Consider the following 6652-nt stretch of genomic DNA (forward strand, 5'->3'; position numbering starts at 1 on the left):
CGTTCAGGACAACAGGTCAACCCCCTGGAAGCGGCTGTCAAATGTTCAACGTCCCCACTCGGCCACCAGGTCAAGCCCCGGGAAGCGGCTGTAAAATTCTCAAAGTCCCCACCGGGACAATAGGTCAAGCCCTGGGAGGCGGCTGTCAAATGTTCAAAGTCCCCACCGGGACAACAGGTCAACCCCCGGGAAGCGGCTGTCAAATTTTCAAAGTCCCCGTTCGGCCACCAGGTCAACCCGCTGAATCTACTGGGTTGACCTGGCGGCCGTTTTGCTTTCCGGCCACCAGGTCAACCCATTGGTTTCGACGGGTTGACCTGGCGGCTGGTTTGCTTTCCGGCCACCAGGTCAACCCATTGGATTCGACGGGTTGACCTGGTGGCCGGTTTGCTTTCCGGCCCGGGTGTCACCCCACTCCGAGGGCAGCACGGCAGTGGTCTTGAGGACCACAGAGGGGGGCTTAATAGTCGAGACGGAGCAGGTCCGGGGGAGGCTTAATAGTCGCCCCCCGGCCAGTCCGGGGGAGGCTTAATAGTCGTCCCCCGAGGACTCCGGGGGCCAGGCTTAATAGTCGTCCCCCCCCGGGCGCTCCAGGGGGGAAAGCTTAATAGTCCTCCCCCGAGGACTCCGGGGGCAGGCTTAACAGTCGTCCGCCCCGGGCGCTCCAGGGGGAAAGCTTAATAGTCCTCCCCCGACAGTGTGTGTGTGTGTGTGTGGGAGGGAGGCTTAGCAGTCTTGCCCCGGGCGGTCCGGTGGGGGAGGCTTAGCAGTCGTCCCCAGGGCGGTCCGGGGGTGGGGGGGGGGGGGAGGCCTCACAGTCGTCCCTCGGAGAGCCGGGTCAGCGGCAGTGGTGGGTTTACGTCCAGCCTCCGGAGGGTGCGCGTCCTCGGAGGCGATGCAGGCGCCGCAGAGAGGCAGCCTCCGAGGCAGGGAGCGGAGCACCGAGGCTGGGGAGAGGGGAGCAGGAGCCGGGGGCTGGGGCTGGGGGTGGGGGGCGTTCAGGACAACCGGTCAAGCCCCGGGAAGCAGCTGTCAAATGTTCCAAGTCCCCACTCGGCCACCAGGTCCACCCCAGTCTAGCAATGGGGTTGACCTGGCTGACGGCCGGTTAGTATCAAGGTAAACTCACCGTCGTCCACAGGAGGGCAGCTCTCAGGCCGGCCGGCTGCGGCTGACTCTGGGGCGGCGCCCGGTCCCGGCAGCGAGGGGCGGGGGGCGCGGAGCGAGACGGGGCTAACCGGGGGGGGGCGCCTCCTGCGACTTTGGGGGCCGCGGGTCGTCAGTGGCGTGCAGGCCGGGCCTCTCCCGGGGGATTCGGGGGGGCGGTCCTGCGGGCCGGGCGCAGGGGGCTCGAGCGAGCCCGGGCCGGTCCGCCCCGGGGCCGGGGTCTCCGCCTGCGGCTCAGGGGGGCGCGGGTCGTCGGGGGAGGAAGCCCGGGGGAGCCGCACACCGGCCCGCCAGGCCAGGCCTGGCCTGGATGGCCGCGGGGGGATTCGGGGCGGTCCCGCGGGCCGGGGGCCGGGCGCAGGGGAGGCGGGGGGGCCGAGCGAGTCCGTCCCGGGCCCGGGGCCTCCCCCTGCGGCTTTGGGGTCCGTGGGTCCCCGCTGGAGGAAGCCACTGGGAGCTGGACACCCGCCGTCCGTCCCGCCAGGCCAGGCCTGGCCTGGGTGGCCGCGGGGGGATTCGGGGCGGTCCCGCGGGCCGGGGGCCGGGCGCAGGGGAGGCGGGGGGGCCGAGCGAGTCGGGCCCGGGCCCGGGGCCTCCCCCTGCGGCTTTGGGGTCCGTGGGTCCCCGCTGGAGGAAGCCGCTGGGCGCTGGACACCCGCCGTCCGTCCCGCCTGGCCAGGCCTGGCCTGGGTGGCCGCGGGGGGATTCGGGGCGGTCCCGCGGGCCGGCGGCCGGGCGCAGGGGGTCCGAGCGAGTCCGTCCCGGGCCCGGGGCCTCCCCCTGCGGCTTTGGGGTCCGTGGGTCCCCGCTGGAGGAAGCCGCTGGGCGCTGGACACCCGCCGTCCGTCCCGCCTGGCCAGGCCTGGCCTGGGTGGCCGCGGGGGGGGATTCGGGGCGGACCTGCGGGCCGGCGGCCGGGAGGGTCCGGGCCAGTCCGCCCCATGCCCGGGGTCTCCCCCAGCGGCTTCGGTGGCCCCGGGGGGGGTCCTCCGCGGAGGAAGCCGGGTGGGTGGGGAGCCGGACCCCAGGCGCCCAGACCCGTGACCTGCGGCCGCGACCTCCGACTCGGCAGGAGCGACGAGGGGCTTTCCGGCCCGTCCCCCCCTCTCCTTCCCCCCCAGAAAAGGAGAGAGAGCTGACTCGGACCGGGAAAAGCTGCCTACGGCACCTGGGATTCCCAGGCGGTCACCCATCCAAGTACTAGCCAGGCCCGGGACGGTTTACCTTCCGAGATCGGACGGGATCGGGGGCGTTCGGTCCGGTATGGCCGTAGGCACCCGGCCCCGCGCCTCCTCGCCCGCTTTCCCCTGCCGACGCCCGGGCCTGCCGCACGGTGAGCCCCGGTCGGACTGCCCCCCCCCCCTGCGGCAGGGCCCCCGTCTCTCGCGGGCCCGGTCCTTTTTTCCTTTTCGAGCTCCGGGGCCCGGGCTGGCCGCCAGAGCCCCTCCGCCCGCCCTCCCCGGCGTCGGGGAAAATACTGTCCCGGACTTCCAGTGCGCCCGATCCTGTCAGCCGGGGGGTGGGGAGGGGCAGTCCCTCGCTGCGGCCGGGGAGGGTGAGCCCAGGGCGGCTTGCCTGCCGTGCGAGGCCCCTCTCGGCCACCAGGTCAACCCCGAGTCGAAAGGGCTGAAAAATTTTCAGAGTCCCCTCCCGGGCACCAGGTCAACCCGTGGAATCGGACGGGTTCACCTGCTGGCCGGTTCGCTTCCCGGGCACCAGGTCAACCCGTGGAATCGAAAGGGTTCACCTGCTGGCCGGTTTGCTTTCCGGCCACCAGGTCAACCCCTAGGGGTTTTAACGGGGGCACGCCCGGTGGCCTCTTTCCCGTCCGGTCACCAGGTCAACCCGGATCTCCCTCCTTCCCTGGGCGTCCCCTCCTCGGAGGCGTCAGGTTCCATTCCCCCCCCCCCCCCAGACTTCCAGGGGCCCGATCCAGTCGGCCGGGAGGCAGTCCCTCGCTGCGGCCGGGGAGGGTGAGCCCAGGGCGGCCTGGTCCATGTCTCTAGTGGGCCCGATCCTTTTTTTTTTTTTCGAGCTCCGGGGCCAGGCCCGCCCGGGCAGCCCTCCTCGGAGGCGTGGGGCGATTTCCCCCCGCCCCCAGACTTCCAGGGGCCCGATCCTGTCGGCCGGGAGGCAGTCCCTCGCTGCGGCCGGGGAGGGTCAGCCCAGGGCGGCTTGCCTGCCGTGCGAGTCCCCTCTCGGCCACCAGGTCAACCCCGAGTCGAAAGGGCTGAAAAATTTTCAGAGTCCCCTCCCGGGCACCAGGTCAACCCGTGGAATCGAACGGGTTCACCTGCTGGCCGGTTCGCTTTCCGGCCACCAGGTCAACCCGTGGAATCGAAAGGGTTCACCTGCTGGCCGGTTCGCTTTCCGGCCACCAGGTCAACCCCTAGGTTTTAAGGGGGGGGGACGCCAGGTGGCCTCTTTCCCGTCCGGTCACCAGGTCAACCCGGATCTCCCTCCTTCCCTGGGCGCCCCCTCCTCGGAGGCGTCAGGTTCCATTCTTTTTTCCAGACTTCCAGGGGCCCGATCCAGTCGGCCGGGTGGCAGTCCCTCGCTGCGGCCGGGGAGGGTGAGCCCAGGGCGGCTTGCCTGCCGTGCGAGTCCCCTCTCGGCCACCAGGTCAACCCCGAGTCGAAAGGGCTGAAAAATTTTCAGAGTCCCCTCCCGGGCACCAGGTCAACCCGTGGAATCGAACGGGTTCACCTGCTGGCCGGTTCGCTTCCCGGGCACCAGGTCAACCCGTGGAATCGAAAGGGTTCACCTGCTGGCCGGTTCGCTTTCCGGCCACCAGGTCAACCCCTAGGTTTTAAGGGGGGGGACGCCCGGTGGCCTCTTTCCCGTCCGGTCACCAGGTCAACCCGGATCTCCCTCCTTCCCTGGGCGCCCCCTCCTCGGAGGCGTCAGGTTCCAGTCTTTTTTCCAGACTTCCAGGGGCCCGATCCAGTCGGCCGGGAGGCAGTCCCTCGCTGCGGCCGGGGAGGGTGAGCCCAGGGCGGCCTGGTCCATGTCTCTAGTGGGCCCGATCCTTTTTTTTTTTTCGAGCTCCGGGGCCAGGCCCGCCCGGGCAGCCCTCCTCGGAGGCGTGGGGCGATTTCCCCCCCCCCCCCCAGACTTCCAGGGGCCCGATCCTGTCGGCCGGGAGGCAGTCCCTCGCTGCGGCCGGGGAGGGTCAGCCCAGGGCGGCCTGCTTGGCGGCCGGGTCCATGTCTCTAGTGGGCCCGATCCTTTTTTTCCCTTTTCCGGCTCCGGGGCCCGGGGTGCTCGGGTAGCCCTCCGCGGTGGCGTCGGCCAATTTTTTTTAAAATCAGACTTCCGTGGGCCCGATCCTGACGGCCGGGAGGCAGTCCCTCGCCGCGTCCGGGGACGGCGAGACGCTCGGCCACCGGGTCAACCCGGAGGAAGCGGGCTGGGGGGAAAAAAAAAAAAAAAAGTTTTCCAAGTCCGAAAAATTTTCAAAGTCCCCTCTCGGCCACCAGGTCAACCCCTTTGGAGCGAATGGGTTGACCTGACGGCCGGTCGTCTCGCGGATGTCCGGAAGGGGTCGCCCCACGCCGTCTCGGCCGACCGAGGGAACCACGAGGTGGCGCCCGGTTCCAGTTTCGTACCGCCGAAGGCGGGGCTTTGGCTTTTTCGACCTGCCTTTCGAGGATTGTGTGAGGAGATTTCTGAGGACAGGTTTTTCAGAGCCTGTGAGAACCGGAGCTCAGCCTAGGGGATCAATCCGAGTATTGTACCCGACCCTGCCCGGCGTGGGAGGGGGGGAGCGGGCCCGTTTGAGGGCGGAGGCCAGCACCCGGCCCTCCGCCGAGACGGCCCGCTTTTCCCGGCTCTTAGCTCACGGGCCCCGCAGCGGCCGGGAGCCGAGCTCCGAGTGTCGGCGCCCCCCGGAGGGAGGGGGGGCCCGCTCCTCTCGCGCCCGCCGATCGATGTGGCGCTGACGTTCGCGACGGGAAGGGCCCTTCGCGGGCCGGCACCCCAACCGCGGGGCCGTCCGGTGTTCAGGCGGATGGGGACCCTCTTCCTTTTCGCGTGCACGGATCCAGGGACCGATGGGGACTTCCCTCCTCGGGGCGGCCCGGGCACCTGCCCGGCCCTCCGTGCGTGGGGCCGTCTGGCCGAGATCTCCGCCGTGCGAGGTCGAGCGGTTCCGGCAGACCACCCAGGGGTCCGAAAAACCCAGGGAGCCGCGAGGCTCAGCAGGGCCAAACACGGTCGCGAGAGCGAGCAGGGGCGCGCTGCGGTCCCCCCCCGACAGGACCACACCACGCGGCGCGGGCCGCGGGAGGTGGGCTGGCCCTCGGCGTCGGTGGGACCCCCGTACCGCCCTCTCGCTGGAGCACCAGTAACCCCTGCTGCCCTCCCTGTCTGGGTCGCTGACTTCTTCTCTAGCGGGTTGCCTGGAAGGCGGTGGCGGCCTCTGCGCCGCGTCGCCACGTACCAAGAAAGGGACACCGGGAAAAGCGGGGCGAAGGGGGGGCTCGAGGGGGCCCGGCTCCGTCTGACTCCCGACATCCTTCTTCGATGCCACCCGGGGCACCACGGGGGGGGAAAGAAAAGCAGCGCGAGGGCCCCGCGCCCTCTCCGCTGCCGGACTCTCCCCTGGTGTCACCCGGAACACCGGGGAATGCGGGGAGAGAGGTTCGAGGGTAGGTGCCGGGAGGGGGGGGTCTTAACGGCCCGCCCCCCCGCCCTGTCTCGCTCTCTCTTCCGCCGGCTTTCGCCCTTGGGTGTAACCCGGGCCGCCTGGGAAAGCGGGGAGAAGGGGGGCTCTCTTCGGAGGCTCACCCCATCTCTTCCGCCGTCCTTCCTTGGCGGCTCCCGGGGCACTCTGCCGCGGGCTCGAAGCCGAAGGGAGCCGGAAGGTGGTCGGGGTCCTGACGGTCCTCCGTCTCTCTCCCGCCATCCGTCGCGTGTCCCGGGGCCGATCTTGGGGGGATCGCCATCCCCGTCGGTCCTCCGCCTCTCGCTGCGTCGCGGGTCCCGCTCCTTCCCTCCCGGGGGAAGGCCGGTGGGGCCCGCTGGGCGGGGGTGCCTCCAGTCCTCGTGGCGGGGCCCCCGCTCCTCCTTTCCGGAGCGCGGCTACCTGGTTGATCCTGCCAGTAGCATATGCTTGTCTCAAAGATTAAGCCATGCATGTCTAAGTACACACGGCCGGTACAGTGAAACTGCGAATGGCTCATTAAATCAGTTATGGTTCCTTTGGTCGCTCCAACCCTTACTTGGATAACTGTGGTAATTCTAGAGCTAATACATGCCGACGAGCGCTGACCTCCGGGGATGCGTGCATTTATCAGACCAAAACCAACCCGGGCTCGCCCGGCCGCTTTGGTGACTCTAGATAACCTCGGGCCGATCGCACGCCCCCGTGGCGGCGACGATGCATTCGAATGTCTGCCCTATCAACTTTCGATGGTACTTCCTGTGCCTACCATGGTGACCACGGGTAACGGGGAATCAGGGTTCGATTCCGGAGAGGGAGCCT

General features: G+C 69.6%; 1 non-coding gene across 1 annotated transcript; it reads right to left on the minus strand.

The window, feature by feature from the left end:
• Nucleotides 1–2323: 2323 nt before the first annotated feature.
• LOC135979782 (5S ribosomal RNA) lies at nt 2324–2442 on the minus strand. The gene has a single exon (XR_010597029.1). It is a non-coding gene; the product is annotated as a 5S ribosomal RNA (ribosomal RNA).
• Between the last annotated feature and the right edge of the window lie 4210 nt (nt 2443–6652).

This window comes from Chrysemys picta, unplaced genomic scaffold (genome assembly GCF_011386835.1).
Source record: "Chrysemys picta bellii isolate R12L10 unplaced genomic scaffold, ASM1138683v2 scaf1213, whole genome shotgun sequence".
Classification (NCBI taxonomy): Eukaryota; Metazoa; Chordata; order Testudines; family Emydidae; genus Chrysemys; species Chrysemys picta.